Here is a 25,785-nt window from a genome sequence, read left to right as displayed (position 1 = left end):
TAGTAAATAGATATTTAGCGCTGTTCTTGTAGCGGATGCGATCCAAACCAATTATAGGTATTTGCGGGATGTTGAGCCATTCTAAATTTATTCCATTTATTTATGGTCATTTGACTTATGGTCAAATGACTTCAAAAATTGTCTGTAATATTGTATCAGGCGTCCTATTGACAACAGATCACATCCTTTTTATAAGTATTCTTTAAATTTATTTCCGAAGTGATTTTAACCATTATCAGTTACCATTCTCTTTTAGAAGAATATTTGATTAAAAATACCTCTGTAACTTTTTTATTTTTTTTTTCAGTTAAACCAGTAAGATTTGGTATGTTAGCATATGACATAAATTAGGATTGATTGAGGTATTTGACGTTTTTGATTGACGTTTTTGATAATTTCCTGTTTCACCTGAAATGACTAAAACTTTTGATTTGTAAATGACACTTTCTATATTTTTACTATATTCGATAGAAAATAACACACTGAATGGAATGTCTTATTATAATATGTCCACTTACTTTTTAAGCGTAAATGTCAAAAGTTGACTATGATATGTCATTCTATTCAGGGTGTCATTTTCTGTCAAATAAAGCAAAAATATACCGAGGGTGCCACTTAAAAATCAAATGTTTTAGTCATTTCCGGTGAAACAGGAAGTGACAATAAACAATTGAATACGTCAATCGATCCTAATTATGTCATATACTAACATACCAAATCTTGCTTTTTTTTAACCCAACTCTAGACAGAGATAAGAGCAACAGCTATCAAATTCAACTTTGAATCGTATAACACCATCTCTCCTACAGAAGAATTCGATTTTCTCTGTATAATTAAAATAAAATTCTACATCGGATATTAAAGCTCCACGAACATGGCGAAGCGATTTAATAGCCTGTTAAATACGAACGGCCGGCAGCTAAAATTAGTGCCCGGCTGGACCAATGAGCCAGTCAGCCGGTTTAATAAAGAACCGATCGGTACGGAATCAAAGTGGAAATGCGAATTTGGAATTTGACGCCGGGGGCGCGAACGCGGAAAACAATTTTCGAAATGAAGTCGATGACGTTTAATATAAATACATTCTAGGGATGCGTCACGGCTGGTACTTGTAAATGTTTGAATAAAATTTGTATTTGCGTGTCTGTAAACATTGTTAAATTGATTACATGTTTACAGAAAACGATAATATACATTTTTGAAGTATTAAAAGCGAACATTATAAAATAAGCCACAATATCTAATAAATAAAACTAGTGATGGGCAAAACTGTTACTTTTAGATAACAGTTGAAACTGTTATAGTTATTTATAAAAAACAGCTTAAAATAACAGCTTAAAAATAAGAGGTTTCTTTATTTTACTGCTAAATATCTGAAAGAGTATGAGGCGGTCACCGCCAGGCGTATTAACGCAGTTGCAAGTTGCAACAATGACGTGCTCGGTGGTAGTATTAGGGTGTCAAAACATTTTTAAATATCGATTGTTATCTAAAATACCTCTCTAAAAACGGTGGTTGTTTACAAATAAGCGCTGTTTACAAATTGCGATATAAAAAAAGTCAAAATTCCGCCACTCGTCTATACCTATACATTTCGATCTACCTACGCCCTGCCCCTCGATCCGGGTAGACCCTGAATTGCGTAGCAGTGTACAGGGTGCATCTCACTCGACGAGCGAGAAGCTCTTAGTTATGATTTTACCATTTGCGGTCAAAAAATAGCAATATAAGAAAATGTGTAGTATATTCTTCATAAGTAAACCAACTACACACTAGAGTTCGAATTAATTTTACACTTAAACTAGCGTGTACCCGCGACTTCGTTCGCGTCGAATTAATAATTTCTAATGGTGATGATAAAGCAAAACAAGAATTTTCATTAACATACAAACTGGGTAAAATTTTCTCACATTTGCCAAAAATAAGCTTTCTAACGTCGAGCAGTTTAAGTAGAATCGTGCTTAATCAATTACTCAACTTTTTGGAACACCCTGTATGATTTTTTAAAAAATTTCAAAATATGTAAAAAAAACAAAATAAATTATGCGTGTCCAGGCGTTTTCCCGAAAGACTAACCGTTTTTTAAATAACAAATATTGTAATATTTTTCGTTTATAATTTGTTATATTAATACGTTTTCACCCTGTTGGTATTGGAGATTCGAGAAACCCCTCCTTATCGAACCTAAACCCCACAGTCAATCCGTCTGCAAAAAGTCAGCTTTAAACGTCAAGCAGTTTAAGCAGAATAGTGAGTACTCAATGGTCATTTTTTATGAAACACCCTGTATATATTTTTAAAAAATCTTAAAATATGTAAAACAACATAATAAAATATACGTGTTTTAAGAGTTTTTCCGAAAAACTCACCGGTTTTTAAATAAAAAATATTCTAATATTTGAGAGTAGTTTCACCCCTTAGAATTCGAGTTTCGAAAAATCCTTTTATCAAACCTCTACACACTAAAGTCAATCCGTTTTCCAAAAATCAGGTTTTTACGTCAAGGGCTTTAAGCAGGATCGTGATTAATCAATGACCAGATTTTTCAAAACACCCTGTATACATTTTAAAAAAATCTTAAAATATTATTCTGAAAATTTTTCATAATAAATAAATACCTAAATATTGAAACTTAATAAGTAAGTACTGAACCATACAGCGCCATAATATCTCGACCTCCGTCCGTTATGCTCGTAACAGGTTGAAACAGAATGTATCTAAAACAACTGATGCGTTATTCCCCAACCTGTTTCGAACCTCCATCGACAATCGACCGATGCAGCAGCGTTCCTTTCCCACTCCGATTATATCGACCGCCGCCCTGTTATGCTCGTAACTGTGCTCGTAACAGGTTGAAAAACAACATATCTAAAATGACTGCTTCTCCAACCCGCTGCGAGCCTCCATCGACAATCGACCGATGCAGCAGCGTTCCTTTCCCACTCCTGTTATCTCGACCGCCAGGCGTTATGCCCGCAACTGTTTCAAAAAACCTGCTTCTTTTATATCCTATTATTTTTAAGCTGTTGCAAACCCAATACGACCATCGACGGTTTCGACCGAAGCAGCTACGTTCGGCGTAGCGCTTTCCCCACTCCGTTGTCCGTTGTCTCGCAGCCTGTATCGATGGTTGACGAAATAACATGTTTTCCATCCATACTAGTTGTTTTTTTGGAATTGCTTCAAGCAGCATAGAATTTCGTGGTGGTGCAGAGCGCTGACTTCGTTTTTCGTTTCACGAGCGGCCGATCTCTACGTGTCGTTATTTTATATCTGTTATTTTTTAGAAGTAGTAACGGTTGCGTTATGTTATTTATAAATAATTATTATAAAACAACAGATAGTTAAATAACAACCCATCACTAAATAAAACAAAGCCATATTTGTTTTATTAGTAAAATACCACTGTTCAATTGGTCTCTGTTGGATCAACGATGTTATGTTTTCTAGTAGTGGCAAAAAACAAAATTCTTTTCAGGAAACATAAAGAGAATTACTACTATTTTTTTTTAATAGATGTAATACTCACGCTTTGTTGTGTAACACTCAGGTTATATAACACTCAGTTTTGTTCCAGCCATGTGCATAGAAGAAATTATGCAGTTTTAAAAATACTATTAAAAGTTTATATGATAAGTCAAAAATAATATGTTGAGACGACATTTCACTAAACAGAGATATAAGCTAGTGATGGAACAGCTCAAGCGAAAATTGACTCGACAACTCGATTATTGAAACAACCGACATCGCTCGATTATGAATGACCGATGCAAGTGACGAGTTACCAGCGACGAACGCAAGCGATCCTAGAATGAAATAAATTGAAATCCGATTTTAATGTGACATACTCGATAAAAAGCCGAGCGAATTTTCTGCATACATTGCAGGTAGCAAATTTATACGACGTTATCCGTTGCGTACATGAGGGACAAAATTTTACGACTTGCATCCACAATGCTTTGAAATAAATTAAAATCAAGCGAATCGCTTGCTACTTGCCATTTCATCACCGAAAAAATATGTGCCCTGCGCACGCAACTTACTGCTTGACGCTTGACGTTAACGAGTACTTACAACAAGCGACGGTAGAAAACCCGTATTTTTAAGTACGAGCCATATTTCGCTTGAGCGATCGCTCGATTATTGCAATCGCTTGAAACTAGAGTACTCGATTATTGAAAATAATCGGTTTTCCCCATCACTAATATAAACCCTATAAAAATACATTAATAAAAAACGATTATCCACCATATTTTATTGACAAAATATTAAACGAAATACAAACCCCAAATCATAGACACAATGATAAAAATACACAATATATACAACTTTCAATTCCATATATACGAGGTATTTCGGAAAAAATAAGAAGGATAGGAAAACAATATATCCCAACAAGCAAAATTTATTGCTGGAACATTGCCAAAACTTCGCAAAGCAAGGTGTAACATTGCTTTTTTCATTGTAGGGAGGTTTATGCAAGGTGGCAGGATAGCTTAATCTTCCGCCAAATAACATTGCAGTGCAAGGTTGAAAAAAATAATGTTGATGTAAGTTTATCGAAACCTTCTTACAACCTCGTGAGAACATTTCACAATATTATTGAAACGTTGTTAATGTAACGTTCAAGAAAGTACTAATTTGAGATGTATTAGCAATATTGTTAATTTTTCTTCATTCATCGGAGAGTAAATATAAAAATTATTTTTTAATATTTACTTATCAAATAATGAAACAGTTTTTTCTTACGAACATTAGCAATTTTATGCAGTTTTATTTTAACAATAATACGTAATCAGTAATAGGTTATAATCAACAGAAACATTAATGGGTATTAAATTGTAGACTTTCAGATAGGTATAATATACATACTTTTACTAATATTGTATTGACGAAAAACATCATCAAACAATATTTAATTGATAAAAATATGCATATCTCTATATCCATTGACTTAAAAAAATTAAAAATGCTCGGTAAATATATCCCTACCAAGAAAGTTGAATTTGTCAAACAAATTGAAAAAAATCAAATAAAAATTAGAAATTTATCACTTACTTGTTTCAAAAATATCAAAAATACTGTCAAGTACTGAGAACTGATCTTTTCGGCTACTCATTAAATTAGGAATTACTGAACTCTGAGTCGAAAAAAGTTCTAAAAAAGAATCTTAAAGTTGAATGTCTGAAATAATACAAAATATATAGGTACAGTATAAACATTATTATATATTTCTTATTCAAAAATACAAAAGGAAAGTATAACATTAAATATATGTACAAGGAAAAGCAAACTTATATTTTAATTGATTTTTTGGATCTTTCATATTTTGTCTTCGCATGTTGAATTGTCTTATTCATGGTTTCAAATTTCTCTTCGGTAAAGTTTTGAAATCTATATCCAATCATTTCTAAAGTAGTAAAAATAAAAACAATCAGTTGTAATAAATAAATAAAAGACAATGAGTACTCTTGTGACAGTAATCTTTGAGGGCCCTTTATGTCCTTATTTTAAAAAATTCAAATGATTATAACATCATTAAAAAAATATTATTGAGAATAATTAATACTGAATATTATTTGTGATTTTATCATTAGATTGATATACTCGTATCCTGATTTTATCTACTTCAATTTTCAGTTGGCTAAAAGCTAACCTAAAACATAAAATTTAGCTTAAAAACAAACTAAACAAAATTTCTTATACTTATTCATGGCTAAGCATTATTAGAACACACATTATAATAAAATTATACTTACATTTTTATATGCATTAAAATTCTCATTTCGAATTCGAAAAGCATAAAACGTGATACCAAAAACGTAAAAAAACAAGTGCGTTAACCTAACCTAACTTATACCGTATGATCGAAAAAAAGACGTCAGCGATGGCTATGAAAAGAAAATCGCTGTCATTTTATATGGGGAATGTCATCGATATTCATTTCCAAGTCAACTAGATGCCGTTTTTTTCGATCTTATGGTATATTTGTTATATTATTAATTATTATTAACTTGCGCGAATCTTTCATTTGAATCATTGTTGCAATGTTGCAGAATATACTTCCCCTCGGAGATGCAAGACCTTGTCGTTGGTGGGGAAGCTCCTGGTCAGGTGCTGGGGGGAATCCCCCCTAGCACTTGGCTTGGTCTAAGAAGCATCTCACTCATCGTCTTGTCCCTGACTGTAGTGGCCAGGGAATTGCACCAAGACATATAACGATACCGGGCGGGGCTACGGACAGCCTCAACCTTGGGGCAGCGGGGGGCACCCCATTGTATTTTACCCCTTACTTCTACATGCGGCGGTCTGTAGAAGTGGACCGACTGTCCCTAGCGACTCATGGGAACACTATGAGATCTAGTAATAATAGTAATAAAAACATCACCGGTGAAGCTGTGGGGAAACCCCCTAGCAACACTGGGAACAGTAACAATGAAAGTTCCAAGGGGCCAAACCCGAAGAGAACTACAGGAGAGGTGGCTGACACTTGCGTGAAACCATCTTCCGCAACCTGTATGCCACTGCATACAAGTTACCACCTCCTCCAAGGGTCGGGAGCCTACCTCCTACCTCTAAACCCAACAGGCGACACAAGCTACCGTTTCGTCTACCGGCCTGGGTCGTAGCTCCTCGACTGTGAAGGACACGGGTCTCCGTAGGAAGTCCTGGGACTGTATGATGAGTTATAACTCAAGAAACGGGGACACAATAGATCTCTAAGGTCGCAGAGATTAACCCCCCTCCCACTTATTCTAATTCTAATTATTATTAACTTGCGCGAATCTTTCATTTGAATCTTTGTTGCAATGTTGCAGAAAAAACGTTTTAATCACCATTCAAAAACAATGTTTCTGTAGCAAGGTTTCATCAATCACGACACAACGTTTAGAAATCAACATTACAAAGCAAACTGTTTGGGGATTGACTGCAATGTTACAAATGTAATGTGACGTTTTTTGCTTGGTGGGTAACATACGAACATAGTAGTAGTTTTTTTCTTTATTCTTTGTATTTTTTTGCTTCCGACGACCTAAAGAGATAAACTTTCCGAAACGCTTAGCATTTTTTTTGTTCTTTAGGCAAATTTGTATATTTATAAACCTAAATTCTGACAAGTAGTTTTCGTTTGGATTAACGCAGAAGTGTTTACAAAAAATAACTATTTCATTTTGTGGATTTTCTTGCAGTGGCGAAATACCCATATAGGATTTTTTGGAGAGATGAATCCGCCACATAGGTATAGACATTTTTTTTTAATAATACTAGGTAATGACGCAATAATGAAATAGATCTCTAAGTTCACAATAGCCAAAGAGATATTTGGCATTCTAATGGTAGAGTTGTAAAATAATACATTAAATGATATAAACGAATGATTTAAATATCTCCTTCGAGGAAAATTTACTAAATCACCACAATACACCAAAACACTTTTACTTTTACACTGGACGCGCGTTTCGCTAACCATGTTAGCATCATCAGCAGATGATTATAAACTAAAGTACAATCTACAAGTTGAGCGTTTATATACTCGCTCAGTGGGCACCGAGTGGGCGTGGCAAAATCTAGCCAACCGAGTCAGAGCCAACTGATCGTAACAGTTAGATTTCCGCCTCTAGAGTAGTAGGAACAAAAAACTTGAAGGAATTGGACCGTTGTCTCTGTTCATACTATCTTTACATTTATTAATTCTGACGCTTTCATATGCATCTAATTGCCTGTAATTTGAGACTTGTTTAATTAATTTTAAATTATTAAGATCTATACAATGGTCTTTATCAACAATATGTTCGGCAACGCAATATTTATCCGGTTTACCATATCTTATCTGAGCTAAATGTTCTTTAAATCTAGTTAATATTGATTTTCTAGTTTGCCCAACATATTTCTGATTACAATCTTTACAAGAAATTTCATAAATACCCGACCTTTCCAGTGGAGGTGTTTTATCCTTTGGATTACCTAATAATTGTTGTAATTTATTATTAGCACTATACACAAGTTTATAATTTACATTCTTCAAAATTCCTTTTAGACCACGGGATAACTCTCTATCAAACGGCATCGAAAAATATTTAGACGTGTCTTTCTCCACTTGAAAAGTCGAATTTTCAGAAATCATTAACCTATACCTACGTTTTCTAATTAATTTATCAACTAGTGAAGGAGAATATCCATTACACTCAGCTACATTCCTAATGTAATCTCTTTCTATTTCATATCTTTCGTTGGAAAGTGGGAAACTAAGTAATCTATGAACTAAGAAATTTAAACTAGCCATTTTATGTTCAACACTATGATGTGATTCAATAGGAAAATATCTGCGTGTGGTCGTATTTTTCCTATAGATATCAAATTCCAGGCAATTATTAGTATTTCTAATTATTGTGGCAAACTAATACCTTTGGGCAAACTAATACATCTAGAAATGGCAATCTGTCGTTGTTCTCAATTTCATGCGTAAATTTAATGGAAGGAAAACGATTATTTAACTTAGAAATAAAATTATCTATGGTGTCTGAATGTGTGTCAAAAACAGCAAAAATATCATCCACATACCTAAACCATACTCTTGGAAAATACTCAAACTGATTCTTAGCCTCCACTTCAAACCTGCTCATGAATAAATTAGCCAAAAATGGAAACAATGGATTACCCATTGCTGTACCTTCCCGCTGTTCAAAAAAGTTGTTATTAAATTGAAAACAATTTTGTTTTATACATAACGATGTAAGCTCAATATATTCACTCACAGTTTTGTTGTCGAGACCCTTTGCGTTCAGTAATTCCTTTAAGTAGCCTAAAGTATGTGGAGTTGGAACACTTGGGAACAACGAAGATACACCAAAGGAGACCAAAATTTCACCTTCATGCAATGTTATATCTTTAATTTTGTTAATGAATTCAATATTATTTTTAACTGAGAAAGAAGGTTCATGATCAGGTAAATTTTCGAACTCCCTTGATAACCGTTTTGCCAAATTATAAGTCGGAGAACCTACAGCCGAAACCGTAGGAGTCGGAGAACCTACAGCCGAAGACCTTAGTGGTTTAATTAATAACAAAATTTTGGATTTACGAAAATTACCCGAAACAAATTGGCCGAAAAGAAAATTGAAAGTAAAAATCACCGAATTACAATTGAAAGTTCCCAATATATCCCAAGTTCCCCGAAATATCGATTTCTGTTAAAAAAAATTACAGGGAATTTTTAAAAGGTCAGTTTAATAAAAACCAAACTAACCTTTTAGTCTTTTTGGTACATATAACTCTGGAGTAATAGTTTCTGCTTTTCATTTTCACTTACAGGAAGTTTGATTGATATCCTACCTATATTTAAACTCGGAAGATTATGTACAATAAATACAATTTTGTAAAAATTGCCAGGTGTGACAATGACAACGGCCTGACATTGACGATGCCCTGACCATTATTGCTGGATTCGGTCAATTTTCCTTTGGGCAATTGTGTTCGGGCAATTTTCCGGATACCAAAAATTCTAATTTTATCTCAACGTAAACGTACAATACTTGTAATTATATTTACATGTACTAATAGTAATTTCGACCAAACACATAAATACGAATTGTAAAGCGTCGAGCAATATATGTATTGTATTAAAATTCCACGTCGTACACCATTTGGAAATCGCTCTTCCTAATAGCGCTGTCGGCGTCACCATCTAAATCCGTATTTCCACTTTAATTTCGTACCGATCGAGTTCTTCATTAAAGCAATTAATTGATTCATTGGTCGAGCCTGGCGGTAATTTTACTGGATGATCGCTTTAACTATTAGCATATTATTTTATTGCTATGGAAGTTTGGACGTTGGTTGCTAATCAACTTTATTTCACTATTCTCTATGCAAAATAAGTTCCTAAATGTGAGAATAGAGTATTTAAAAGAGATATAAAGTAATAAAGAAGCATGGGTTGGGATATTGTACGACGTCCTACATGGTATCGTCGTCGTCGCATACAGGGCGAGTTCTCTACGATGTTCTCTATGGGTATCTCGAAAACTACTGTAGATAGAGAGTCGGTTATACGAGTATATGCATAACAGGGTGTTTCAAAACAAATGCGAAAAACTTCAGGGGGCGATTCCTTGTTCAAAATAAAGGGTAGTTTGCTTCATAAACATTTGGTCAAAAGTCAACCATTAGGGAGATATCGCGGTACAAAGATGGCGGAAATGTTCTTATTTTTTATCTTGAAAACGAAAAGAGATAGACTAATGAAATTTTATGGAAGCGTTACTGTTATGAAAACACACTTTCTGGTAATTTTTTTCACTTTTTTAAAATGAGTGGAAGGGGTTGAAATAAACTACCTCTATCATTCTTGTTAACGAAATTTAAAAAAAAATCTTATCAAACACATGCAAAATTAATTTGGATAGTTTAGTTTGTTTAGAAACTTTTTTATCTCTTGTATTTTTTTTATAAAACTCACCGATTTGAAATTACAAAATAAAATGTAAAGCATTACATGTCAGGACTGAAAATATTTTTAGATTAAGAATCTAGTGATAATAATGATAATAATAATAATCTAGATAATAACGTATTGCAGTAGGGTAATGTCAAATAAAACAATATTAGAAACATCCTAAAAAGTGACAGCGGCCGACTAGATTTTTTCCTAAAAAAATTACAGCTGCCCACTAGATTCTTTATCTAAAAATGTTTTTTAGCCTTAATCCTTCTTTACGAAGACCTGCTATTCACCAACAGGGAATGCTTCACGAAACGGCAGCCAGTTCTTCACGACGATATTCTCAATCGGGGAGTACACAAGAAGTGATGCAAGGATTCGATTTCCTTCACAAAATCAGATTTCAACCGAAAATCTCGCTCCAAGATATAGATAGAGAACTATATATCTTGACTAGTCCAACTCACAAAAAGGCATAAATAAAAAATGATGTTTTCTCCCCAGCCATATTCCATATCCGCTCAATTAACGAACTAAACTCAGAAATTCCACAATTAAAAGAACGAATTGCACACTGCGATCCACATCAAAAATAACCAATTTAACTACGAAATTTTATCTGATAATTATAAAATTTCAATAACCAAAACAAAGGATAAATAAATCCAAAAACATCTGATTTGATCTGACAGTGACAAGTGACGGAGGTGATGATCAAAGATATAGAGAGATGGACAAAAAGCCTACTACTGCTGGTGTGCCTGGTCCAGTGACAATATTGTGTATCTATAGCGCGGTGTATATCGGGTTGCATAATTGTAAAATTTAAATAAAATAATATTTAACAATAAAATTATAGTAAACATGATGCAAAAATAATAGTTATTTGCGATAATTTATGAGCTAGCACACAGAGGTCGTTGCGAGAAAATTTGACTGTTACATCTTTATTTTCCAAAATATATAGAAGCCCCATATGGGCATGGAAACATTGTCACACAATGCAAAACAAAATGTATTAACAGTAATTAAATTAATGATATACGAATATCTAAAACTAAATTCTAACTATAAACTAATAATACTATAATATTTATAGTAATATTTAAAAGCTAGAAAAAAAAAACAAAATATAAGAAAGAAAAAATCAAAAGACTTGAGAGAAAACTAAATATAAATGTTACATCACTCAAAATTATAAATAATTAAATCTACATCCGATTCATTAAATCTACAAGAACTCTTTTAAAACATTTTTTACCTTATTTCTAGGCAATTGTCGAATCGTTTCAGGAAGGAAATTGAATGTCTTAATTAACATGTAATCAACATTTCCCTGTAAATAACTAAAATTAAACTTGTCTGGGACAAAATTGTTTTTATTTCTTGTACGGATGCGTTGTATTTTTAAAAACATTCCAGTTATCAAAGACAAACCTGACCACATCCAAGATATACATACTAAGTAGTGTTAATATTTTATAGGTTTTAAAAATGTCTTTACAGCTTTCACGTTGATTCAGATTAAAAATATTGCGTAGACATCTTCTTTTTAATATTAATATCCTTTGAGCGCCAGAAGAATTTCTCCACAAAATAAGTCCGTACTTTATTCTAGAAGACACAAACGCAAGGTAAGAACAAATTGCTGCATCAACACCAACCCGCTCTGATATTACTCTTAATGCATATCCAAACTGTGGAACCTTGGTTGCCACCCTGTCAACATGCACCCTCCAATCCAGACGTCTATCAATATCTACTTCCAAGAAGGACACACTATGCTCTGGAATTATTGATTCTCCACTATACTCGAATAAAAGTCATTTGTACCTCTGTTGTAAAACAAAAGACAGTGAGTTTTAGCTGCCCACAGTTTATAAGGTATGGGCTGATGTTTCTTCTTGCTAACTTTGACAATATTATAAGCCATGCTGCCATATTAAATGCATTTCTCACATCTACTAGTATTAGCGCGTGCCATTTCCGGGTTTCTCCTTGGAGGTCTTTGTTACAAGATCAACTGCATTTATTGTTGGGACTTTTTTATGAATCCAAACTTGTTATGATTAGACCCACCTTCATCTTGTATTTCTTCTATTAATCTGTAACAATAAATAAATTTCCCGATATTAGGAAAAGTTCCAAATTAATCCTCTTAGACAAGCTCAAATTTTGATAAAGCGTTGTCACTACCATGAAATTGTCTTTTCAACATTAACTTTTTGGTTTACTCACATAATTTCCATTTAAGGGACAATTTTTTGTTTAATTTTTTTCTCCAAAGCGGTTTATTGCGCCAAAAATATACGTCTGGGTTTAGCTATTTTCTGGAAACTTCTGCTTTTAGTCTAAATATTAAATTAAATAACCATGTTCTGAAAATTGGCCAATTATACGAATTTTACGCGACGATGATCTGTTTAATTATCATTTAGCTCAATGTTCAGCCTAAAGTAAAATATTTAACGCCGCGTTTTCCATCGGTAACTGTAAACATAACTTCTAAAAACGTTCTCTACGTAGGTACTTAAAACAGATAAGGTAAATAATTTAATATTAATAATAAATATATATAAAATAATACATCCTCCGTACTAATAAGCCACTAGTGCCTGTCTGTACAGGGTGGGTCAAATTGGACGCTTATATATATATATATATATATATAAAGCGGGGGTCCTACAGCTTCTGCCGCATCCCGCATTTCGACCTCCATATTGCTCGATTTTGCCATTCTTCCTGGTTAATAGCTCTGTCTCTCATGTACTGGTCTACTCCATCTAACCACGTAGTTGTAGGTCTTCCTCTTTTCCTTCTGCTTTGGGGACGATACTCCATTGCCCTTTTTGGCCATCTTTCCCCTCCCATTCTTTTTACGTGCCCATACCATAGTAGCTGTCTCGATTCGATGTTGTCGGTGCTGGTATATATTCACCTTGTTCTTTGCCTGATCTCCTCATATCTAATGTGTTCCATCCTTGATATGCGACATGCTCTTCTGAGAAAGTCCATCTCCACTGACTCGACCATCCTTCTTTCTTTTGCTGTAAATTGCCAGCATTCGGCACCGTATGTTAAAATTGGATCTACGATTGCTTTTGTAAATTCTTATCTTTGTTTGGATGGATGTTTTATTTGACCACAGGAGAGGGTTTAAAAGACCGATTACTTTCTTACCTTGTTGAACTCTACTATGTATATCTTTCTTGGAGTTCCTTACTTCAGATATAATACTTCCTAAATATTTATATTCGCTACATCTTTTAATTTCATGTATGTGTAGTTCAGGATTTTCAGTTTGTTCTTCTCTTACTTTCAGGTATTCGGTTTTTGTGAGGTTGATATTGAGTCCCCATCTGTCGTATTCTTCCTCAAGTTTCCTGAACATATAGTCGGCATCCTCCTCACAACCTGCAACAATAACTTGGTCGTCTGCAAAGAACAAGGTCGATAGACAGTGGTTGTCAATCTCTATTCCTATAGCTCTACTCTTCCTTCTCCAGTTTTTCAATGCCTCCTGGATATATATTTTAAATAAGGTAGGTGATAAACTGCACCCCTGTCTAAGTCCTTTAGATGTCAGGAAGGATTCCGATAGGAACTTCCCCTGTCTGATCATACTTTTTGGATTTTTGTACATATCCAGATTGCATTGATATATGTTTTACTCACATTTGCCTCAACCAAGATTTCAAATAATTTCTTCAAAGGCACCGTGTCATAGGCTTTCTCTAAATCTATAAATACCAGATGCGTGTCCAAATTTCGAGCTCTCCTTTTTTCAATTATTTGTTGTAACACAAACATGTTGTCTATACAAGCGCACAAGCTGTGGACGCTTTTGAAGGGAAATAGTCCCCTTTCAAAATACAGAATTTTTAAAAGTTTGCCACTTTTAACTATTAGGCTTTGGACCCCTTATTGATGATCTGCCCCTATAATGGAACTCGAAAACATATTTCGTTGAAGATATCAGCAAATTTTTGCAGCCAATTTCGAGAATAATTGAATAGCTAACCATGATCCCAGCCGTTGGCCGTCGAGGCTGCCGGAGTGCCTATGGATTTTTGTCTTTGCGGAAGAATAAAGGTTCTTATTTTTAAGTTGCCCGTATAATCTAGACAAGAATTTGAAGTACTTAGCGGTTATACGAGGGTATCTTTCACCCTACTGAGGTAATGAATTCCAGACAGACTCCACGGTCGGCGGATACTGACTATCATATCTGGACTGCGGGACCGATCGCTTAAAAATTCCTTACAAGTGTGGGCGGCTATTCTTAAGAAAGATTCATATTTATGTCTTACATATAATCATATATATCTTCTATTTTTTCATACACGCACCGCTGACTCACTTGGAACTTTATAATCTGCACAACATACACGTTATCCCACACGTTCCACACCTGGTGTTTAACACTAAAAGGCCAAAAGAAGTAAAACGGCTCGATAGAATCTAAATAAGTTAAATATCAACGGGGCCAGTTGTCAAACGACCTATTAGATAATAGCTTTCCAAATTGAACAAAATATAAATCACAAACTACATCACGTAGTAGTCGTATGTATTTTATAGAACTTCCTGATTTAGATCAAGATCGTAGGGGAATATAGAAAAATGCCTACCTACTACAACCAAGAATTATATTGGTTTATTTAGTTTTATTAATAATAAATAAACTTTCTCTTTTGCTAATTTAATATGAGGCAGTTGCTAAAAGTAATGAATTATCTTTGAATACAAATATTGAGGAAGGAGTATTATGTTATCCATGTATTAATGCAAGGCAGATGGACAAAGGGCCCTATAGGGTGGGGTTCCTTAACAGTCTCGTTTGACGGTTCATTTGACACATTTGAATTTGATTGGAAATTTTGTGGATTTGTCAGTCTTTACTGAGCTTATTTTATGTTATTTATTATTTATTCTACTACTGATAGATGTTTAAAGGTAGTAAATTTAGAAGGAAATTGTAGCAGAGCTTAAAACAGTAAGACTATTGCGATTTATCTAAAAAGACTGTAAAATAGTTATTGGTTGTTAGCGTGCGGTAGATCTCGATAAAAAATCGAGTGAAATAATGGAATAACTTTCCGCTAGTAAGTGACTATGTAATACCGTGCTGGCAACTGTTACTTTTGGGTCGGCATTTACATGTGTGGAAGTAAATCGCATAAGGATCTTATTTAGTCGGAGGGAGAGAAATGCGACCGATCGAAGCGACGCGCGACGATGTGCTGTTGCGGCGTTGCCAATACGCCTTTCCCTATCAAGTAAAGTAAAATGACGATCGCAAACCGCTTATTTTTAAAAGACTTTTTTTTCAAGAGATAACTAGATAAAATCATTAGACATGTTTCTGAGCATATGAAATGGAATTATAAGGATATCGTTAAGGTCTCATTTTTTTTTATAACGAGAAAACGTCAGTAATCGCGATAATTTAAAAATTCAACTTTTTAACGCATAACAGGCCATAACTCAAGAACCACTTTAGATATTGAAACTTTTTTTTATTCTCAAGATCGGATATTTTACAATATGTTTACATAAAAAAATTTCGATAAGGTTGTTTCTTCCATTCAAAAATTGTAAACAATCCATCCATTTACTTTTAGAGCATAGCAATTTTCAGCAATCGTGTAATTTTTTTATTGATAAAGATTTTCCCATACTGTCTACAAAGAAAATACAGCAGAAATATTAACAAAGTTCTTGAAGAAACTACAATCTATTATTTCTAATTCGATTTCGAGATATCGAATTCAGAGTTCTAATAGCGCGACCACTATCGGACACCCACTCTATTCCACTTATTTTTACCAAAAATGCAAGTGTTTCTAGCTTGCACTTAAAAAAATTCAAGCTATAGGGAAAATTACAACGACTCCTTAATAAATAAACAAATTAAGTATCAGGAGACGTAATTAAATCTTGAAGCTGAACACATGACGTACACCTTTCCCTAGAACTTTAAGTACTGACAGAGGTATTGATTGGGTCGACCGATCAACTGCGACAAATCTGCTATATCCCCTTCCACGTCTCTTAGCGATGTGCACAGTTTCTCGGTTTATTTCATACGTTTGGCAACGTGTTTACTGTCCTCTCTTTGTTCAGTACATTATAAACGCCATTGTACTCTTCATACATACGGAAATCTCGACCCAAGACTAACCTTTGCCAGCCCTTAGTATTCCATACGTATAGTAAACCAATCATTTATGAAATTCACTTAAAATTAACTAATTATATATTTTTTCTTGCATGTTTCCTTTTATTTACCACTTGTCAAAGATTAGATATCATAGAATTTAGATACGTCAATTCGACTTACCTGCTTCAGTAGCGGATCGGATGTTTGTGTTAATAAATAATTATTATAACTTATCTATTTTTATTTGAATTGTATATTTTTATAACAGTTTTAATAACTACCAACATTTCTTCACAACGTAAAATAAAACAACAAATTATTAAGTCTACCCTACATCATACTTTTACACGTTTTGAATAAAATTAGAATCTTTTTAAATTATCATTTTACGTTGAGATACAATCGAACAAAATATTCGAAAATTTTCTTTTTTTATATACCTACTATTTCCGCTATTCGGTCATAACTAACCATGCTGACTGATGACGTCTACTTTGATTTGCAAAAGTATTTTAAAATAAATCCACGCCTTACTTTAAAATATTATACCAACTCACTTGAAGAACAGAATCAAAAATATTCATCATATAAGCTAGATTTTATTAGGGCACCTACTTTATGCAGAACATATTACTCTACGTTCCCCTACACACTTCCTAATATTTGATTTTGAAAAACAAGAGCAAACAACAATGGATCGAAAGCAATTCCCGTGCAATACTGTATGCAAATAGTGTATTTTTTGTCTGATTTTCTTTTTCAAATATATCACAACTGGGATTTAGTTTGGATTTGCATTTTTATTTTCGTAAATCACAACTGAGCTTATAAGCCGATGCATTTGAATGAAATAGTGGAGATTTAAAAGCATATCCATTGATAAATTATCGAATTAATAAAGTTTATTTTAAAAGTAAACAATAACAAAGTATAGCTTACTTTAAAGTTTACTTTTAAAAAGTGCGTAAAAATCTACTACTAAATATACAGGGTGAGTCTTAAATAAGTGCAAATACTTTCAGGGCTGGCAGATCTCGATAAAAAAACATATTTTCTCTTTGCCATTTTTCAAATAAATCCAAAATAACCGAGTTATTTTACTTTGATAATTTGCAATTAAAATTATTTTTTGCTAAAATTTTGAGAACCACTGTATCGTTTCTGGGGTTTCTTTCTTGTAAATTTAATCTACTACCTATGTAGCTACATTATAAACAAATTATGTTTTTTAACTGAATACTAAAAAAATCCAAATTTATTTTCAAAAAATTCCAAATTTTCCAAAAATAATTTTCGCGAAAATAACCTCAAAATCGTGTTTCTAGGGTTGAAATATATTACCCCTAAAAATATTTGCACTTATTTAAGACTCACCCTGTATATATCAAAGCCACCTAATAATATTTTGCCTTGTATTTTACTATTGAAAAAGATGCAATATAATGCAACGATCTGCGAAACCGTTGGAATATGGTTAAATTGCATGCTATCAGAACAGTTTCAAAAATTTTAGGGATTACTAAGTTTTTTTAGAAAAACGGATTTTTTTAAAAATAAATTAATTAATGTTTGTCGTTACTTTTTAGAAAATCAAAAAAAAAAATGGCACATTCTCATAGACACTTTATCAGGGCTATCAGTATTTTTAGATTTTCAAATTGGCTGATAATTTGTGAGATGCATGGCCAACATATTTTTTTTTAAATACGGACCTGCATTTTTTATTTGAGGTTTTAAAAGAATTTAGTCTCCTGAGTACAACGATATGCTACACTTTATATTTTTTTTGTTTTGAAATCACGGAAAATACGGAAATCAGTTCAAAAATAAATTGTGTTTAAATGCCCGAAACAAAAAAAAATAAGTGTGGCATAAAATCTGAAATAAAAAATGCAGGTCCGTATTTAAAAAGATTAAGTTGGTCTATGTATCTCACAAAATATCATCTAATTTGAAAATCTAAAAAAAAACAGATGAAAGTTAAAACATCAGATAGCCCTGATAAAGTGGCTGTGAGAATGTGGAATAAGTTTTTTTGATTTTCTAAAAAGTAACCACAGGAAATAATAAAATTGACTCGAAAATTGATTTTCAAAAAAATTTGTTTTTTCCAAATAATTGAGCAATCCTTGGAATTTTTAAAACTTTTTTGATGGCATCTTGGTGAACATTCCAAGGTGGCAACTTTGCTTCAGTTTAACCATATTCGTATCTATCACGGTTACCAAGATTACCAATGTTCGAATCCCCAATTTGTAGCACATTGTATCCCATATTATAAAGGGTGAGTGTTGTAAAATGTAGCAACCTTAAATATCTATTGTGTCCCCATTTCTTGAGTTATAACTCATCATACATGGGAATCTTCCTGTTTTAGGAAGGACAGGGTATTTCCCATCCTCCTCTGACAACAGCTCTTTATCCTCCGAGAAGTGAATATCTACCTCCTACGAGGGTAATGTCACACCCTTCCACGTTTGGGGTTTAGCCTTCCTTGCCCTTCACAGTCGAGGAATTTGTCTCCGGCTGACGTACACTTGAGGTGGAGGCTGACCTGGTTGTAAACAAATTTAATTATATCAGATACAAATATTTTAATGAATAACCCGTTAAACAAAAACTCAACATATAATAGACAATATGTACAATTTAAATTATAAATAATTATATGTTCATGTAAATTTTGTAATTCTATTTTCTCGTCTCGTTATAATAAATGGTAAAGTTCGTTGCATCAAATATTATTCTAGTTATAATAATTATTCTGTTGTTACAAGACCCAATTTTAATTTAATGATTAGGTGGCTCATTATTTAATGGGTAACAGTTATAGCTTTACAGAACATAAACTTTTATGGGTTCATAAAATAATTTCAAATTTTAATTTAGCACTTTCTGTAAACATTCGTAATTTTAATGAGCAAGGCTATTCGCCGTTCAAACAATAAGGTTAAAATTAGATCGCTGTATAAAAAGGGTTAAGATAAAACTATTTTAATTATTTAACAGAATCAAAATATTAGTTAAAAATAATGATAATTTTAATTTGTTTCAGGTGAGGAAGGAACATTCAGTATTCCATATTTTCAATAAAAATAGAGTGTCGTAAGTATTAATAGTAATAGCTTTTAATCATCAGTATTAATAACACTTTAAGTATGGTACAATCAACAAATATTGAAATAGTCAACCTACATTACTAAGAATCATTGAAGCCTTGAATTAAATAATGTTCAACAGTGCCAAAAAATCGGTTTGTCATGTTTTGTTTGTAAAATGTCCTAAGTTCCCATAACCAACAGGGTGAGTCTTAAATAAGTGCAAATATTTTTAGTTGTGACTATATTTCGACCCCAGAAACACGATTATAAGTTTTTTTTGCGAAAAAAACATTTTTGAAAATTTGGAATATTTTGATTTTTAATAATAAGAAATTTTGTAATTTTTTTTAGTTTTTAGTAGAAAAATATAATTTCTTGATAATATGGCAACATAGGTAGTAGATTAAATTTACGAGAAAGAAAATCCAGAAAAGAACCAGTGGTTCTCAAAATTTTAGCAAAAAAATTTGGAAATTTTTAAAGTAAAATATCTCGGTTATTCTAGATTTATTTGAAAAAACGGTAAAGAGAAAATGTTTCTTTTATCGAGATCTACCAGCCCTTAAAATATTTGCACTTATTTAAGACTCACCCTGTATAAAACGCTAAGTGCCACGACTATAAAAATTGTATTGAAAAAAACTGAACAGACACTTGGAAAATAGTTTAACTTCTATAGGATGACTCAAAAAAGTGTCAGTAGATCGGGATGATTTTATTTAAATGGAACACCCTGTATATTGTTGCATTTTTTGCTTCCTTTCTAATTTCAAAGATAATAAATAAGTAAAAAAATATATTTTTTTCAACCTTTCTTAAAAACTTACTTACTTTGCTATAAATATCGTAATCTTAAATCATACAGGACGTTCAAAATTCTACGCCAAACTTTCTAAAATATAAAATAATTTTTCTTTCTTTTTTTAAATGGAACATCCTGTATATTTTTTTATTAGATGAAGAGTTAAAAAATTACCTTTTTTGTATTTAAAGTATTTCGCAATTTTTATTGATTTAGCAGATACACGCAGTATATTTCATATAGCTCCTTCAATGGTAAAATAGGAGAGAAAAATCATTGGGTAGTTTTGATAAAAATTTACTGTGGAAAATGCCACAAGAAATATAAAATCACGAATATCTGTGAATCCGATAAATTATTTGAAATACTTTAAATACAAAAAAGTTCATTTTTTAATTCTCCATCTACAAAAAAAATAATATACAAGGTGTTACATACATTAAAAAACCAAAAAAAATAATTTTATATTTTAGAAAGTTTGACGTAGAATTTTGAATATCCTGTATGATTTACGATAACCATATATCATCATCTAAACTAAATACCTAATATAATTTTGATTTCAGGACAGTTCTTGTATTTTGATTAATTTAATTAATAAAGGCTGAAAATATATTATATATTTTATTTTTTCGTTAATATCTCTGAAACTATCGAAATATATTTACCCATATCTTCTCAAATAATACCAAAACGTACGTGGAGGTGCAACTATAGTAACTATTGAATTGTTAAGAATCCTTTTCAATAAATGTGATTGAAAATGTCATTCATTATTATTCATATTTATCTCAACTACTTCCGAAACTATTAATAAAATATATTTACATTCACTAGGTGTTGCAATTTCTACATCACACAATATAATTTAACGGTTGCGAATAAAATAACTTTTTTCCATAGCAACTGTTAAAATTGCCTTATATCCATCAAAAATAGTAGATAAAATAGTACTTTAACCGCAAGGGTAGATTAAATGATACTTTGACAGCGAGGATAGGTTAAAAACTTTATTTCTTCACGCACGTTTTTTAATTGCTTCCATTTTTGAAAATTTTTGTTATTCCTTTTCATAAGTTATTCGGGATTTAAATGGAAGTAGTTTGGATACGGCGTTTGTCGCCTCAGCCTGAATATCTGTTGGTAATTTATTTATTTCTTTTTGAGCCATTTCTGGCTCCTATTCAATCAGCAGTCGACACGAAAGAGAATTAAAAAATATTGACTCAAAACTGACAACTAAAGAGACAGCTATATTTATTTGTCAAATTAATAGAAACCAACGCCAACCCAGCACAATATTTTTTCTACTCGTAAAAAATTCGTTGAAATAATAATTTCTGAATATTTTTTAAAACGTAACTCGCTATGGAAAAAAATATTGTTTTATACACGACGATAAAATTGCATTATCGTCTCCCGAAATTAATTCACTCGCGATTTCATCGCTTGTGAACTAATCTCTTCGGGCTTTGTATAAAAAATAATTATTAAAAGAGGTAGAGTAATTATATTGTAGCGTTTTTTAAACCACTACCACTGCGAACGGCAGCTTTTCATCGGAGAGCAGTCGTGGATAAGGTATTTCACTAGAGAGAAAATTAATCAATAATAATAAACAAAAGATATCTAGATATTGGGCGCCAGGCATGTACAGAGAAAGAAAACACAATTGTATAATACTTAAAACTAATGACTATATTTATTCGTGACGAATTCTGATGGTGAATAGCATTGTACAATTTTAATAATTATTATAGTGGTTACCTGTTGAATAAAACTATATATGTAAATAATATTAAATACTTCTATGTAAAGACTATAAGGAAAATACAATGCGTGTAACATTAGAGAAAATATAAGAAAAGTAGCATTACTTTATTTAAATTGTTAAATTTATACGGTGTTCAATCAGATGTGTTGCAACCTGTAGATTCTAGAATCTATCTCGTCATTCATCTATTAGTATAGCGTAATAATGATGTCTATAGAAAGTAATACCATTACAATGCGTGATATTATGAAATCTAAAATCTAAATCACACTTTTACTACTGCATTGACATAAATATTCTTAATATTCTAACCACTAAACATAGTCTGTACGCTATAGTTTAAATGTACGTTACTGTTTAAGACTGAAAACATTTTAGGTGTTAAATGCAATACTAGAACTTAAAATTACACTTAGCTGTTCCTTAATGTAACCCTGCTTCAACCAGTAGCATCACGAGTAGGTCTTGCATCTCTGCACTGTCTGTCGGCGATGCAGGCTTAGAAATTGGGGTGAAGCAGCACGGGGCTCAAGCCACACCCACGCTGGGGCACTCTATGTGAAGACAAATCAATCCTACAGGGGACACTTGTCCATAAGACAGTGGCACAAGGGAATACTAGGACCTTGGATAATGCCTGTACCTTGTAAATAGTCCGTCCGTAAGACCCTAAGAACACGAAACTCTTGTTTAAAATCAAACAAGGTCTAATAAGCAAAATAAACCTACCTCGAAATACTCCCGAGGGCTCAATAAATAATAAACAAGCTGTCCTTTCTTCCAAATGACATTCTGGAGGACAAAAAAAAGGGACGCCAACGTGCCAGCCAAATACAAATACAAGTTGGGACATCCGTAACTTTACCCTAAAAATATTCACTAATAATATCGAATCTAAAAGGAAAATAACTCATCTTTACCTGTTGCTTCGAAATGGCAGCTGATTCAGATTATACAGCAAGATTTAAATAATCACCATTTCTAAAAGCTGGGATAAAACAGAGCGTCAAAACAAATTGAGGTTAAGCACGGAGAGTTGACAGTGCGCGCCTCCACAGAATAGTAACAGGATTGTGTCGAACGATCACAGGGTTGGCGACCAGGGAACGTAAAAATTACGCGTCAAATAAACTATCCGGCCTGAACGAGAGGGAATCCGGTGATGATAGGCCAGACATCATATATTATATATAAAAAAGACATGTAACGAACTAAAAACGTTACACTGCCCTCCTCCGAAAAGAAAAGAAATGGACCTGTAAGGTACACTTTCTTTTTCACAAATCTGGGGATGGTAAAAAAATCAAAAGAAAATTATTTCGTGAATTTCAGAATAGACGAAACCCATTTGAAAATTGATCAGGTTCTCAAAAAGGAAGCGGTAAACCAAAATAAAAACGAAAAGTACCAGTAAAGAATATATGATGCAGGAGATCATAAAAACTAAAGGTGTAAAATTACTAAAGTTAGTTTATGACAGTCACTGGATATGCCGTAAAGTACAGAGATACTCGAGCCACTGTTCGCTAAAAAATAAAAAATACGGAGGTACATGTGTTATAAAACGATATAGGTGTAAATTATCGATAACTCAGGCTAGACAAGTGCAGACTCCAAAATACGCTATGTTCTAAAACAACGCGACTCAACAATAATTAAAGAGAACGTCGATTCATTCATGGTATCGATACGTCTCGGTTTATAACCTTGGTGATAGTTTCTGAAACCAACATTCTAGTTCATGTCAGATCAACTACGCCAGAGAAGGAACACTACAATACTAGAGCAGATAGAGGTATATAACGGCCGGTAACCTAAAACCAAAACAACCAAACAAATTTACTATGCAAGTACAAACCTTCTCTCGGACGGAATGAACAATACTAACAACGCCAGACAAGGAATTATATGGGACTAGAGCAGTTAAAGGTTGACGGTCGGTACTACAAGACCAAGACAACCAGACAAATATACTGTTCCAGTTCAAACCTTCTCTCAAACGGAATGTATCATACTAACAACGTCAGACAAGAAATTACAGACTAGAGCAACAGAGGCTGAAGAAGGCTAACCGAGCCTAAACACCTCAACAAAATTTGCACTAGCTCAACCCTTCTCTCCAACGCAGTGACTGGAACCAACAACAACAAAAACCAGAGATAATCACCAAGAGACAGAACTGCAAAAAAAGATCAAAATGAAATGAATATGGAAAAATAATACCCTACATCTGTCAGCATGAGGGGATGCACTGTAGTGTACATCAACTAAAATGGGATAAATAGAGCATATCTACACGATATCCCAAAATGACTCTACATAAAAAAATACAACTAAAACCCTTCTGAGCCTTAGCTCAGAGAGAAAAAAAACAAAATACGCATCGCCTAGGGTAGTAGACGGAAGGTCAACGCCCTGTCAAGCAAATGCGACGGAACCCTAACAGGTATCTCGAATCAAAATCAAAATAATAATCAAATCAATTTAATAAAATGAATAAATATAAGTTTTACTTACCGAAGTAAAACCTATTAAATAGGTATTACGATAAAGTAATACTATACAGGTAATACCACATACGTAATACTATTCACGTAGTACCACATACGTAACATCACCCATACAACACCACACACGCAATACCATATACGTAGTATGTGGATAAGGTGTTCGGAAATAATTTCCGACACTCTCGATGTTTTGAGACTTACCACATACTACGGTGGCATTTGACGGACTCTTACCGTCACGAGGAACCCGTACATGGCTATTCTTTACTGTTGAGTATGCAACTAACCAGTAGCACACTCAACTCGCCCACCATGTAGAGCGGATACACGTGCCCCAAGGCCACAAACCATGACCATAGGCTAGATAATAGCCATAGATCGAAACAAAATAAAAAAACGAATGACAATATGACAATCAAACAAACTCAAAGACTTACAGAAAACTGTAAAGTCAAAAATCACAAAAATGTCAAACACGACACTGCTCAAAGCCAGACTCAAAAAAATCACAATTGCTGAACGCAAGTAAACTGTAGGGCTAAATGAAACTAACGAGCTAAACTAAACTATACATAAGGGACTAAAATGATGAAATTGTCTCCATGACAACTCATCTGGCAAAACCAAACCAAGAACTATCTCACTGACAGTTATTCTAAACCAAAAAAGTGGTGTAATTGCTCGCGAAACAATACACCTGGACTAAAAAACCAGAAAAACTAATAATACAGAGCAATCATCATCTCGCTATGCACGCCGCTAAAAAAACTCAATGCATCTGCACATTCCATACAGACACTGCCAAAATTCACTAAAAAAAACTAAACTTGATATAGATGTCCCAAGACAAAAATATCTCACAATACAAAAAGATCTAAACCTGACACAAGTGTCGTCAAAAAAATATCTCTTCAAATAAACAGAGAAAACTAGAACTCCAACTAAACTCAAACTATTGACTCGCCTTGACACAGATATAGTTCTTCGGAAACAT

Source organism: Sitophilus oryzae, unplaced genomic scaffold, assembly GCF_002938485.1.
Source record: "Sitophilus oryzae breed Bouriz unplaced genomic scaffold, Soryzae_2.0 scaffold_1853_pilon_pilon, whole genome shotgun sequence".
In the NCBI taxonomy this organism is placed as follows: Eukaryota; Metazoa; Arthropoda; class Insecta; order Coleoptera; family Curculionidae; genus Sitophilus; species Sitophilus oryzae.
Note: the sequence above shows the minus strand (reverse complement) of the source record.